Source organism: Nanorana parkeri, unplaced genomic scaffold (assembly GCF_000935625.1).
Source record: "Nanorana parkeri isolate BGI_ZX_2015 unplaced genomic scaffold, ASM93562v1 scaffold1028, whole genome shotgun sequence".
Classification (NCBI taxonomy): Eukaryota; Metazoa; Chordata; class Amphibia; order Anura; family Dicroglossidae; genus Nanorana; species Nanorana parkeri.
In genome coordinates, this window is record NW_017307296.1 from 336,143 (window position 1) to 351,833 (window position 15,691).

The 15,691-nt window shown below is 47.6% G+C and overlaps 1 protein-coding gene across 1 annotated transcript in view; it reads right to left on the reverse strand.

Annotated features, from left to right (window-relative positions):
* GNG12 (G protein subunit gamma 12) overlaps nt 1–15,691 on the reverse strand; it is a 113,527-nt gene that overhangs the window by 34,184 nt on the left and 63,652 nt on the right. The window lies entirely within an intron of this gene.

Genomic DNA, 15,691 nt, shown 5'->3' on the forward strand with positions numbered 1-15,691 from the left:
ATACCTTGCCCCCCCCCCCCCCCCCCCCACTGTCACCACTGAGAGGGCAGTATTTCTCCAACTGATACCAACAATGAGGAACTGCTCCTTCCAATGAGACCAATGATGGGACATTAGTCCTCCCAATGGCACCAAGGATGGGAAAATATTCCTCCCCCAGATACCAACGATGGGTCACTATTCCTTCCACTGACACCAAGGATGGTGCATTATTCCTCCCTCCACTAACTACAGGTGCTAGTCATTTTTTTGTTACTCTGCCCACCAATTCCGAGACATTTTTTAACGTTGGACAAGAAGATCCATCTCGCTGTCAGTGTTTTGAGTCATTTCAAAAGGCATTCAGTAGAGTTGAGGTCACAGCTCTGTAAAGGCCACCTGAATTCCTGCAAACCAACATCCATCCATTGGTACTCTTTGGTGGGGCGCCATCCACAGTCACTGCGAGCACCCCGCCCCCCCCCCATCTGATTTGGGGCTCTCCGGTAAGGAGTGCAACTCTACGTTTTTACCTCACGAAAGGCCACAAATTAAATCTGTAGACAGGCTGTCGATTGGAATCCCAAGGGGCAGCACAGGAGAGGCAGACCCAGTGGCTGTTGATATGAACCTGACGTGGCTGCAGGTCAACTCAAAAGCTGGGAAGAGTCGCCAGTGGAAGTCTTTCATTTCGGTCCTATGCTCCTCAATGGAGCAGGATACAGAACAAGAGAACGGTATTTTCCTTTTAGTTTTACAAAGAGTGGGAAATAGTTTCAACTGACCATTACACAAAGCAGCATAAAAGGAGAAACGCTATATATAACTAGTAAAAAAAATTAAATATGTGGCAGGAGTTCTGTGTTAAACCTTCAAGTAATGAGCAAAGAACGCATGGCAGACTGGCAAGCCCTGTGCCATCACAATACGTTCCTGCAACAGAGCTCTGCCAGGCCCTGCCTACAGAATGCAATGGTTTTATTTTTACGTCTCAATTATTCAGCTTCTAAAAATAGCCCTTTCAGTTCCCAGTTGTTCCCTATTGAAGTGGAATCATAAAAGAAGGAGCGGTCAGCCGGTTAGGCAACAATTAGGTTGGGGGCCGCCGGGTTTATTGTATGGGAAGGTTTCAGTGAGAATTCACTGGGCCGCCTTACGTAACTTACATTCCAGGGCTGAGGAAAGCGAGAGGACACGGGGTAACTAATGTGCAACAGCCAGCAATAACTTCAGAAGGTTATATATCACGATTGAAAACAGACCAATCTGCACAGCTCCTTCTCTAGCCAAGAAAATCTAGTTTACTTCTTAAGATATACATGCATGCCATCCGCGTAAAGAGCATGTACAACAAATAATGAAATCTCAAATACTTATATGTTAATGCCATTTCAAATGTAAACCTGCAACTTCCATTATGATAATACCTGGTGATCCTGCCATGATGGCCTTGTTTCAGACTTCCTGTTATAGGGTGACAACACTGTCTCCCAACTCTTCTGCATTACTCTGTCAATCACCAAGCGACCATGTTGACACACATTGCAGACACGGTTCACTGTTATCATGAACAGGGAACTTGGGAATGCCATGCAGCCATTGCTGAAGTGCATGTAGACAGGAAGTGGCAGCAAAGAGGCTGCGGTAAACCACAACTAAGATGTAACCATGGTACTAAGATGTAACAAAACATGAAAAAAAGGTGAATATTGTAATTTAATGCAAAAAAATTAATACATTTGCAGTTTATGATACGTAATGTTTTAGCAAATTATGTCACTCGGGGTGTAACGTAAAGTGGACCCATGCTATAATGACAACCTTGCTGAAGTGGTCATATAAGAACAGTAATAGAAGGGTTACTTACTGCAGCTGCAGTGCGACTTCCCTCCAAAAGTAAGGTCTGCTTTGCCGAACATTCCAGTTCATGCTAGGTGGAGGAGATGAGTAGTAATGGCGCTGCAATGCTGGTGCAGCTCATGGCAGATGTGTTCATTTGCCAGTTGTGGATTGGTTGCTTAAGCTGGGTACACAGGGTTATATGACAGATTCCTCCATCCACACTAAGGGGTAGTTCACACCAGCCCTAGTGCATTCTGGCCCGATTGGTGCCGTAACGAACTGGATCGCATTGCGGCCGGCTCACATTGTTTTGGGGAGGGAGGGGGCGTGGCAGTGCATTGAAGTCAATGGCACCTCAGCCACGCCCTCCGGCCGCAGTGCGATCGCCCGCACTGGAACGCGTGGAACATCAATGCCTGTGTTTCGGTGCGGTCAGAAAAAATGCTATTTTTTCTGACCAGACCAATCGGGCCGGAATGCACTGGGGCTGGTGTGAACTCGTCCTTAAACAGTACGCATGAGCGAATCTCCCGATGTGTACATTGTATTCGGACAGCAGTGCCGGACACTGTCAGAATACCCAAATGGTGCTTGTGGCCATTTGGATGCATGCACCGTTTGGCCGACAATGTTCCAACATGATCCTTCTGCAAAAAGCAGATCTAATAAATGACTTATGTGGAGGGGATAGGGACACCAAATATCAAATTTTGGTGGATTCCTGCTCAATCGGCTGAAATTTGCTCCATGTGTACCCAGCTTAACCTACCCGACAGTGAGGTTGTGGAGCTTTGGGCTTCCTAAAGACACAAGTTCATTATCTTGTCGACCCTTTTCATGTGTATGGCGCATTGTGAGTGGACAGTGTTGGTGCTTCCCAAAGACAAGAGACCATATGGACTAATTAGCAGCTGGAAACCCTGTGTGATATGGCAGTGGCTTCAGATGGCTGGATGTATATCTCGGATATCGGCTTTATCAGCAGCAAATTAGATGCAAAGTTTCAACCCATTCATTTGCTTGCACTGCTGTAGCCAGTGTCCCGGAGCCATACCCAGAAACTACCTCTCACGGTATATTGTGAGATTATCTCCATATCTGCCAAAGTGGCCATGTTAAGATGCTTTTCTTTCTTACGTGGGTTTGGCAGCAGTGAGAGGGTTAAGGTTTGGGTAAAAGGTCAGAAGGACACAGCACCCCCTGAGCGGATCACCTGTGAAGACACATTCAGTCGATGCAGCTATACAAACACTTGGGGTTGTAACCTCCCTGGGAACTGAAGTGTCACACCACCCCTCCCGCTAACAGCAAACAGCACCCAGAATGTGACACTTCCCGGGAATCGAATCACACAACTTCAGTGAGGGAGAAGCTACCAATGGGGGGGGGGTACATTCCCTGCACCAAGCTAAGGTGTAGAAACCATCTGAAATAGTAATACTATGCAAATTCAAATCGGATACATAAAGCTGACCAGAAAACGGCTCAAATTTTGGCAATTCCTGCAGAATTGGTCGAAATTCGGCCAGTGGGTGACCCTGTCGACACCACTCAGCTTGATGAAGTTCAATTGCAGAATTGAAGGAGACAGGTGAAAAATTGTTGCCCCAACAGTGACTGACTGAATCAAAAACAATTGCTGTCCAGGTATTAAGACAGCTGAGAGTGCCAGCTATCTGAATACAATAAGCTGGCAGGTGGAGATTCCTCCATCCATGGTGGTTGGCATGGAAGGGACAATTCAGTGTTTTTTCTTGTTCAGCCTAAGGCGCCGAATGAAAGCAATCTAGCCGTGTATGGTTAACGGTTATGCCCTCAAGACACTTCACGCAGGCACGATCCAACCACTTTCCCCCTCAGTATGGGGCACCGTCTTAGGCTGGGTTCACACCATTTTCCGGACTAGGTCTGGAACATTGCGCATTGCGTTTTTGCCACAATTGGAATGCGTTCCAGTGCATTCCAGTGTTTTGATGCGTTCCAGTGCATTCCAGACCTGACGAAATAGGACGAGCAGTATTTTTCTGGTCTGGAACGGACCGCGCTGGTGTGGAACAGGGGCCGGAAATAGCATAGGGATACATTGGGATGCATTTTGGGTCCAGAAACAATCTGGTCTGGTGGTAATCTGGATGTGGTGTGAATGGGCCCTAAATGTGCTTACAGACATCAGAGTGCGGTCAGATCTGTCCACAACTGTATTCCCCCTCACATGCCTCAGCCAGCCATGCTTGCTGGTGCCCCAAAGACAAATTACCAAACTGGCCGCATTAGGTCAATGTCTAATGTCCACGATAAAATCCCTAAAACCCAATTATACCTATGCACAAAAAAAAGGCAAGAGGGTATAAAAATAAAAAAGCAGCCGTCCTCTCTGGTACTATCCCCCACAGAAAGTCCTCCCCAAGGTCTAATGACGCTCATATTTCAGAGCTGAAGCTCTCATGAACATGACCCCTGATGGTGCAACATCACACCCGCCCGGGCGCACAGTACTTCTGGACTGTGCTGTGCTCACGTCATGCGGTTTAGGAATGAGGACCGCCCTCTGACTCCACCAGAAGAAGAGAAGGAGGACTTGTCATGTGAAAAAAAGTGGCCAGAAGACTGCAGAAATAAGAAAGGATGCATAAAGAACAGAGAAAGTGGCAGGGTGGTTCAAGGGGGGTACAGTAATACCTTGGTTTAAGAGCATAATTCGTTCCGGAAGCATGCTTGTAATCCAAAGCGCTTGTATATCAAAGCGAATTTCCCCATAGGAAATAATGGAAATTCAGAGGATTCGTTCCACAACCCAAAAATATTCATATAAAAATGATTACAATACTTTACTGTAATATAATACTGTACAAAATATAAAGAAAAATAAACCAATTACCGGTACCTTCGTGGCTGGTGTGAGGGGGACAAGAGAGAGGAGGATTATTGTGTAGGACGACTTTCACTATCACTAACGGAATCACTGCTATCTCTTGACTCAATGGAATCTTTTTCATTTTGTGAAACCTTAACAAGGAATCTATTCAATGTGACATTGCATTGTCGTTAAACAGTCTCATCGCTCGCACTGCTACAGCCTTATTCGGTGGTGCTTTTCTACAAAATGTTGCTCTTATTGCAAGACATTTGCTTGTATATCAAGGCAACATTTTTCAGAAATGTTTGCTTGTCTTGCAAAACGCTCTCAAACCAAGTTACTTGTAAACCAAGGTATTACTGTATTTAAAAATAAGAAAAAACTGGAGTTGGGTTTTAATACTCGAGGAGGGTGGTGGATATTGGAGAGGAAGAAGCCGATGTCAGTGGCCGGCCAGCAGATCAGTCAACTGTCAACGAGCGTCTATGGACATCTTTAGGACGTGTTCACAACAGCAGTGTTTGGAAATGTCATGTCTATACTACATATACAAGCATTCATGCATAGCACACCATGGCCATTTCCTTTGCCCCTATTATGCTCAGTACCAGCATGCACTTGCCAAATTGTTGGCGCTTAACCAACTGAAATGGGAGCACGCACGGTTTAGTTGGCCTGTGCTGCGTAAGTGTGTGAAACCCAAGTTTAAAAAAAAAAAATGCGTGCAAGACAATAAAAGCTGCAGGGAAGGCAGAGAACCGCGGCGAGACCTTCCCGTAAAAGGAGAAAGTCTGCAGAGATGGTGAAGCGGCGCACAGTACAATGGGATCATCTGACTCTTAGTCACTGACATAATATACCAGCCTGATAAAGCTCAGCAATACAGGGTGCAGAGGAGACCCTTCCGCCACACAGCGTGACTCATATGCGCTAGCAAGAAAGATGTGCAGCAGAAAACACTATTTCAGTCAAAGAGAAGACATCAGTCCTAGTATATGACACAGCGGCTGCGTCATCAGCCTCCGGGATATCGCATCCAGGCTTTCCATGTCTGAGGCTCCTGAGAGCCGCCCGGCAGAGGCTGCGTGTGCGATCCCGGGTTACTGTAATTCCCTGGCAAGCTTCTCTTTCCCACAGTTCATGAGCAGAGAAGCCATGGGAAACGGCACAATCTGCGATTTCCTCCTCTGCCGCTGCCTGTGCGCTGTGCACAGACACACAGACCCGAGGACGTCACTACAGACGCAATGTTTATGTTTTATAGACGCGCAGCAAAGCTGCATTAAAATTTACTGCAGCTTCTGGATTATGAACGTTAAACTGAACCTATAGCATATTTCCAGCAATTTCACAACGCTTACCAGACGCGATACATTATAAAAGGGGCCCCGCCGTGTCATAGGGGAGAGACAAGGACGCAATTCCAACTGAAAGTCGGTGCCGCCAACACCAGTGTCAGGATGTTTACATTCACATCAAATATCATTAGGACACATTCCTTTTTAGGCCTCATCCACACAGCTTAGAGTCGGCCCGTACAGATCCGTGCGGCATGCACGGCCGTATCGGGAAGGCCAAGTGATGCGTGTGATTGTACGCAGCCTGCTCTTCCCTATGGGAGGACGCGGCCGCACGCCGCTGTACGCTTACCCAAACTGCACATCCGTGCTGGTGTCTGTGCTCGGACGCACACAGGATCCACCCCATCTGCGTACAAGCATGGACACCCGCACGGCAGCGAAGGGTCGCGTCCTCCCACTGGAAAGAACAGGCTGCTGCGTACAATCACAAGCAGCACCTGTCCTTCCCAGGAATGGCCCGATACAGCCGTGCACCACGCATGGAACTGTACGGCCCGACTCTAGCTGTGTGAATGAGGCCTTAGTGCCAACAGGTTGCAATTATTGAAACAATAATATCGAAACAAACTTCTCAGAACAGAAATATGTAACCTGCCATTGCTACATTCTCACACAGTGCTGAGAAAGAGTCTGACCGGGTCTGTAAGAATATGGAGTACACAAGTGTGGTCAGGCTCCGGTGCCCAAGTCATACATAAAGCGCAACTGCTATACCTGGAAAGAGGAAACGAGATTGTGAAAACTGATGTTGGTAGCACTATGTCTATGTGACAGTCACTTCAATTGGGAATTAAAGGGGAAGTATTGGGGAGTAAAATGTACTCTGCCCAATACTTCGAGCCGGCAGTGTCACAGGTCGGCTCTATAGATCGAGAGCTGAGCGATCACAAACCACTGATAGCTCAGCTCACAGTCTTCCCCCTGAAGAGAGTAGTCACCGTCAGTCACCGCTCCCTGCAGGGATTCCTCCCTTCCGCTCTCCATTCCTCCAGCACTGACTGGGGAGGGGGCGGAGCCAGCTGTCACTCAGTGGCAGTGGGGTGGATCCCGACAATATGCTGATGGCTCTGCGGCTAGATTATTGATCAGACTAATGTATCATTAGCTGTAGTTAGGGATGCACTGATACCGGGCATTTTTACGAGTACTAAAGTATGTGGAGTACATGAAAATGCCCCGAAACTGAAAAAAAAACAATCCTGACGCTTTAAATTGTCAAATGGAAGTGGCTGCCTTTGGTCCCACTCTTGCTAGGTACCTTGCAGCAGCCTTCTTGGGAACCACGGGGCGCTGTTTACCATGCTTCTGCCGGCCGCACAGAGCAGCAGCACAAAGTATGTAGCAAATTTATATACTATTATTCTGCATTGCTGTAGAATGTTTTGCTGGAATTTAGTCCTCTATAGCCGGTTGGCATTGCTGTATAAAGTATTGCTGGGATTTGTAGTACTCTATAGCTGGTGATATTCCGCATTGCTGTATAATGTAATGCTGAGATTTGTAGTCCTCTATATAGCAATGCAGAATACCACCAGCTATAGAGGACTGCAAATCTCAGCAATACACTATATAGCAATGCAGAATACCACCAGCTATAGTGTATTGCTGAGATTTGCAGTCCTCTATAGCTGGTGGTATTCTGCATTGCTATATAGTGTATTGCTGGGATTTGTGGTCCTCTATAGCTGGTGGTATTCTGCATTGCTGTATAATGCATTGCTGAGATTTGTAGTCCTCTATAGCTGGTGGTATTCTGCATTGCTATATAGTATATTGCTGAGATTTGTAGTCCCTCTACAGTCAGTGGCAAAACTACCAGATTCGCAGCGGTTGCAGCTGTGACCGGGCCCTGGCGCTCTACCACCGTCCTAAAATCATTAGTCTGTATTGTTTTACAAAAACTTTCACAGGACACTAAAAAGAAAAAAGGTATCAGCAAGTACTTGAGGAAAGTATCGGGACTCTGTCTGGGAAAAAATGGTATCTGTGCATCCTTAGCTGTAGGCATAAATTATTTTTAGCAGGGGTTCCCCGAGACTTGAAAACCATTTTGAGGGTTCCTCCAAGGTAACATGGTTAAGAAAGGTAATTAAAAGGTTCCTGCACTCTCGTTCTGGAGTCCAGAGTTTAGGAATACAGGTACACAGCAGCAGTAATCTGGTGTAATTCTTCAGTAACAGATTTTATTATACCTTACACATCATTTCAAAGATCCCCCTTCCTTCCAGGTCACTAGCACAAAGTTCAGATTTCTTCATATTGCAGCAGATTGGTCACATGACTGCTGAAATTTTCCCCGACTCAAAGTCGTCTCCTGACACCCAGTCACATTGATGAGAAGTACAACCCATCACAAGGCTCCAACGAAGCCGGCTCAATGACATTCTTGCATTGTTCAGCACTGACAGCATTCTAAACACAATCAGCGGCTGATGAAAACCGGAAGCTTGTTTAGAGCAAAAACATCCACGTGCCTCGATCCAATGCAACAGCCATGGAGTCAGACTGCCGGCAGGGGAGATTCCTCCATGCATGCAGTTTAGCATTAATGGGAAATTAACTGATTTGTCATGTTTGGCCCGATGAGAGAAGAAGATCTAGGCGTATGTGGTTAGCTTTTCACAGGTTTTGCTTCTTGCTGATCCTTTTATCTCACTGGCAAGGTCACAATGGGCTCCCTGCAGTCTTTAATGTTGTAAAACATACACAATGCACCTAGTAGTCAGAAACCATGTTAACTTTACCTAGGTTTTAAATTAGGGATGCACGGATACGGGTTTTCTCGGTATCGAGTACCGTTATTTTTTTCTCGGTACTCACCGATACCGGAAGTCCCATTAAGGAAGCCGGGTGGCGTGTAAGGACTCGCCACCCGGCTTCCTGATTAGCCAGGAAGCCAGCTCCGTATGGTGACGAGGGAGCTTGGAGCCAGCTTCCCGGGCCAATCAGGAAGCCGGACAGCATGTAATGACCCGCCACCCGGCTTTCGGATACCGAAAGGTCCGGTATCAGGGTTAAGTATCGGAGCATTTGGCCAAGTACGAGTACCCGCCCAAATACTCAGCATCAATACCAATACTAGTATCAGTATTTCACCATCCCTACTGTAAATAGTATGACGGAGTTCACAGCAGTTTTCTTATTCAATTATATAGTGGCGACAATTTTTACGTATCGCTTTACATAGTTGCACATTCACATCAGTCCCTGCCCTCGAGGAGCTTACAATCTAAGGTCCCTAGCTCGCATGCATACAGGGCCAATTTACAGAGGAGCCAAATAACCTTCCAGCATGTCTTTGGAGTGTGGGAGGAAACCGGGGTAACCCACGCAAGCACAGGTAGAGCATGCAAACTCCTTGCTGATAGTGACCTGGCCGGGGTTCGAACCCGGGGACCACCAGTGCTGCAAGGCAGAATCGCTAAACACTACGCCACTGTGCTGCTTTCCTCATGACAAGAAAGAAGCACATTTTTGTGACATGCTTCATGGGAAGTTGAAGTCTTAATCATATGTCCATGTTAATATACAAGCGCGGTGATCATCCAAATGACACAGGTGTGGGTGCAGTGCAGAGCTCGGTTGTATCATCACTGCGCATCAATGTTTCATTTCTACCCACAGACGACGTACGAGGAGTATTGGCAGCAGGTAACACAGTGCTAAGAATAGGTGGACTGTGGAGCTTGGCAGCACACAAATCGGGTTCTTGGCACTCCGTGGCCAGCAATGTTTACTCTACATCCCAGCGATGGCACACCCTGCCAACTGCACGCAATATGAATACACAGAGGAGATCACTCTGCCCTGCACATACCACACTGTTCATATGATGTGGAGATTAGGAGACTTGCCCACGCACTCATCTGGGCTGTATAGGGACAATATTCTATATGCTTCCACACATGGAATCCAAAGTATTTGCTCAATACAATGGAGAATGCGTGATCTCCAAGATACCGTAAAATTACCATAAAACGATCATGTAACGCAGAATTTTACAGCTACAGCAGTGCAATGTTACAATAACGCAGGTTGTGAAAAAAAACTAAAAAACAAAAAGAAATGTTGCAATTTGTGTGAGATGTACTGAAAAAAAAAATGCACAATTCTATATGCATAGAATAAGTGTGCCAAGCACTGGTGGCGTAGGACTCCTTATAAACTACGGTCAGTTTGCAAATTTTGCACATAATGTTCCTGTTGCAATTTCTCACTCTGCGCTACCAATAGTTTATTGGGCCCGTAATGTTTTATTATTCGATAAGTGCACTTATCCTTCTTTCCCCTGACCTAACCCACACTTCCCCTCCTCAGATATACTCTTGGTCCCCCATTCACACCTAGACCTTTTGTCGCTCATAGCCAAGTACGACAAAACGCTCAAGACAAGGAATCCCATTCATTTCTATGGCCCCTGTTCACGCCTGAGGGCCGGTGCAAACCTAGGCGACAACTCACCGTGCGGCAATCGTCAGGAGTCGCTTAGGTGTGAACCGATCGCACTGTGGGTGCCATTATTTTCTAATGGCACCCCGATCGTGTGGTTCCCCACTGCAATTCCACCCGTGCTTCTAAAAACAGCCACGAGTTGTGTGTCGCAACAAAAAAAAGAAAAAAAAGGTACACGTACCTTTCTTCTGCGACTGCCACACCACTGAAATCAATGGGGGGCGCACAGCAATCATGATCCCGGATCGCATGGGTCTGCATCGGGCCTCAGCGTTTTGTCGCGAGCAGAAAAGCGCTACTTTTTGACAGATTACAGCACTTTTTTTCAATGGTAAACTTTGAGCGACAAAACACACAAAAATGCTGGAAGGCATTTCCCACTGAAGTCTATGAGGCCAACGGTGTGAACAGAGGACATAGAAATGAATGCGATTCCTTGTCCCGTTGCATTTCGCTTGGAGCGACAAAACATCTAGGTGTGAACAGGAGCTTAAGGCTGGGTTCACATCTAGGCGTATTGAATATGCGCGTTTGTTGTGCGTTTTGTGACGCGCGTTTTTTACCGCGATTCGCGGTAAAAAACTGCGCGACAAACGCGCGTTTCCGAGGGCTACCTGGCTGTATCCCAATGGATACTCGCAGCAAATACGCCCCAAAGAAGCTCCTGTACTTCTTTGGGCGTAGGGCGTTTTGTAGCGCATTCATACGGCCTGTAATACACCCAGGTGTGAACCATACCCATAGGAAATAATGGGATTTCAGTGTTTGAGCGTTTTGCAGAGCGTAGGAACGTGCTACAAAACGCCCAGGTGTGAACCGGGCCTAACTTGAATTCTGCTGTTTTGTTTACATCCAGAGCCACAAATCTTTGCTGTCCTAGCCATGCGTATGCATTTCAGCCCTACAGACTAGTAAGGGAGCACCGCTGGCCTTGGGACACAGCCCCATGTGGCATAAATGCGCAGGCACTGCCAGGACATAATACATTCCCCGTTGGATGTAAACCGCTCTATGGACGGTAAAATCTGCATTCGGCCACCGTTGGCTGATGTACCAGTCTCTGATATTCAGCATACGGAATAAGCTACAATGTTTACCTTCCACAGCCCAGTATCACTGCTCCGTCACAGCAGCACTAAAGAGAATGGCGGGTACACGCCGGCCAACGCCGTCTTGCTGGCTCGGCAATAGTGTTTGCCATTTGCTTTTGGATTCACAGATACAAAATTAGATAATTTTTACAAAAGGAAATCTGTAGTAAGAGAAATGTAAAGGCTGCAATTTCTAACTTCCTCTGAAAAATGCTATTTGCCCGGCTGTCTCTGGCATGAGTGCCATCTAAGCTACCGACCTGGAGAAGCATGCAGATTGGGCAACACAGGAGAATGAATGGGAAACGGACAGAGCGTTGTCACTCTAACACAGAATATGCCTAAACGGGGACGCTCCGACGGCAAAGGGGGAGGCACTCCCATATGAAAGGAGGGGGCACTGTGATGTGAAAGGTGAACCCCACTTTTTTGTATGTTTTTGCATGTGGCTCCCCCATAAAAATCCATACCAGACCCCTATCTGTGATAAGGGTCTGGTCACCTTTTACATTGAGGCCCGGTGCAGACCTGAGTTATCCGGGACACGCGTGCCGGGATTGCGCGGTCGTGCACAACTGCAGACAGTGATTGCCGCACGGCCCCATTGATTTCAATAGGCTACATCCGCGTGGCAATCGCAGGAAAAAAAGGGACAAGTAACTTTTTTGCCATGCACGATGCGCGGCTGTTTTAGTGTTCGGATGCACGGGCAGAATTAGAAATTGGGGTACAATTAGAAAATAATTGCACACGCAGCGCCATTGTCGGTGATGGGCGACTCCAGGACTGTGCGTCAATTCCCGCGGTCACAGATCGCCCAGGTGTGCACCGACCCTCACGTTTCAGACTGGGGTGCCTCGAGATTTTCCATACTTTTAAAGGGTGCGGTAACTGAAACAAGGTTGGGAAATGCTGATGGAGAGCAGGCTGGAAAGCTGCATACGACGGCATGCATTTTGTATGTAATGAGCATGTCACTACTTGGAAACCAGCTCTGTCACTAAAGAAGAGTTCCATCTGCAACGAAGATGGAGAATTTCAAGCTTCACCCGTGTTCAGATATCTGCTATCCAGTCATGTTTTCAGTGTACTAGTGACAGGTTAATAAGTCATACGTGTAACCCTTCCTAGTGACGCCATCAGACAATCTGCACTACGGTACAGCAAGGAAGTCAATAATCCCTGCAGGATCTGGTTTAGCTGGCACAAATAAGAAAAGAAAATCATTAAACCAACATTGGCAGACAACTCCAGACCTTAAAGGGGACCTACAGTGCCAACCTTCCTTCAAATGAGCGTAGCTCTGGGTATTGTCATAGGTTTCCATGCTTCAATACCCAGCGAGTCAATGACCTGGAACAAGCACACAGCCAGTCAAGTTGGAACTGCTGACCTGCATCGGGGATAGTGACTCATTAACCACTTCAGGGCCACGCGGTGTACACGAAGCAGGTGGAGGGCTTCAGGAGTATAACTGATGTGGGAAGCTGCCACTTGTACCATACAGTATGAGCGGCGCAACATTTTGTTCCCTGATCTGCTCTCTGGTCACTGAAGCAGGAAGCGCTGCTCTCTCCAGGGTCACCATTTACAGCATGGACTGACATGACACCGTCATGTAAATCCCGGTGCCTGTTGAGTTCTTAAACGAGAACTATGGGGTCAGTGTTTTCCCCATAGTTCTCCTTAGGGTAACGGGAGGACACAAACTAGCGTCCTCCCGTTACCCTAAGCTCAGTATACTGCGAGCTACAGCTCTCGGTATACTGAGACGCCGCAGCGGATCCCGACCTGGGCGTCGGGATCGGCCCAGCTGCGTGAGTGACAGCTGGCTCTGCCTATCTGGAGGCAGAGCCAGCTGTACCCGCCCCCTCCCCCGTCCATTCTGCCAGTCAGCGCTGGCGGATCGGAGCGGGGGGAATCCAGCCCCTCCCCCTGTCACGGCAGAGAGCCGTGACAGGATCGAGAGGTGCGCGAACCCGGTATGTGTTCGCTCACCTCCCGATCTACTGAGCCAACCTGCGACAGTCTCATTGTCACAGGTCGGCTAGAACTATGACGTGAGTGGAAATCACTCACCTCATAGTTCTCCTTTAACTGTGTTCACAAATGTCTGACATATCAGCCTGTGCTGCAGTCTCTCACCTTGTGACTTGCTACAAAGTTACAATGTTGCAGTCTGATCACTGGGGGACAGGAGACTGAGGAAATGCTTCTTCCTGCCTGTAGCAGTCTGATAATTTGGGGAGAGGAGACTGAAGAAATGCTTCCTCCTGCCTGCAGCAGACTCAGCACTGGGGGGATAGCAGACTGAGGAAATGCTTCCTCCTTTCTGCAGCAGAGTAATCACTGGGGGGAGAGGAGACTGAGAAAATGTTTCCTTCTGCCTGCAGCAGACTGATCACCGGAGGAGGCAAGACTGAGGAAAGGTTCTTTCTGCCTGCAGCAGACTGATGACATCATCTCAGCCTAGGCAAAGAGACGGGGCTAGAGCTCAGGTCAGGAATTCTGAGGTGGAGAGCAGAGGGATGACATCATCAATCCTGCTGTCCCTTTATTTCCAATCACAGCCTGGGGCAGATCCTGGACTGGGCTGTATTGCTTTACTGCAGTGTAGTCTGCAGAGAGGTCCAGGTCTTGGATCCTGCGTCAGGCAGAGGGTTGCCTGGGTCAGAATGCCAGCCAAACAATTGCAAATCCTTGGCAGGTAAGCCAGCTGACATAGAAGATATATTAGATGTGGACATAGCAGTGTGCCCGGACCCGGCTTTAATGTTTCAGACCCTTGTTTCCATGCAGCTGCCCATTTGTTGCCTCAATCTTCATTTCAAGCAAATGCAAGGAAACAATATTTCTGTAAGTACAGGCGCTGTGTGACCCACGCTACAATGATGTCAATGGGTCACAGTGCATTCATAGGCTGGAAACCTCCACTGTGAACACAGGACAGGTGCCCTTTAACAGAGAGCATCAGGACGTGGGACTGAACCCAGGACACGGGGAATGTTGGCTGCATGTGATGGGGTTGGATCTGATCAGAGCACAACACAAATAAATAGAGACACGTGCAATGACTAGCAATGAAAGAATCTGGAACATTTCATGTTAACCTCAATTTCCATGACTGGATGTGTCTGTGGAACTGGCGGTGCCGCTTCACCGCTGTATGCTGGCAGACTGGAAACTGCAGAATCCTGCCTCCTCCTGGACTGTGAAAGGGACAGTTTACCCCGTTTTTTGGGATTGATGTTTAATGTGTGCGCGCACGCACGCACGCACGCACCTCCCAACGCTGCTCTCTTCATAAAACCAACACTTGTACTGCTCTACTGTTCTCGTTCACCCCGCGGAGCGGATTCCTCCATTAACACTACACGAGTGCGTTGATGAAGGAATCCCGGCTGCTCCTTTTGTACTCGGCCGTCGGCCTCTGTCAAAATTCCCATAACAAAGCCGGCAGCTAATTGGCTGTTGGCTCTGTTCCTTTGAAGATTCCATGACCAGCTGAAAGCGGCAGCCATTGTGCGAATTTTCGTCCAGTTCCTCCAGAACCGGCCATAATTCGCTCAGTGTTTGGCCACCTTTAAGGAGCATCCATTTTCTGGTTCCCTAATGCAATCAGTGGTTCCACCTGCAGACCTCTACACCACTAACGTGCTGCACCACTGAGCGCAGTGTGGCACCAGAAGATCGATGGTCTCTTCATTAGAGCAGCATATGGCGGCACGGGTATCAGGAGAGGTAAATATCTTATTTAAAGGATTTGATTTTAGTGACAGGAATAATTTACAAAACATTCACTGCAGGTGAATCTTCCCGATGCATGCGTTACTGTAATGACAGTGATTGATTGGCAAAACATTGCTTTATAAATACACTCCTGAGTGTATCCAGAAACCTTATTTCTGTGTATACTTCCCAGACGCATAAGCAAATGAGGACAATTCATTACATAGGCAGGCTCTACTTCCTGCTTAGGAGGTATTACTCAGTGGCGGTTTACATAAAAGGTTACATAGGGAGGTGAGGGAAGGAGGAGCTGGGCCAGCACTAATAGTAATAAGACTCTTACATTAAAAGGAGAGGGCTATGAGATGGATGGGGCTATG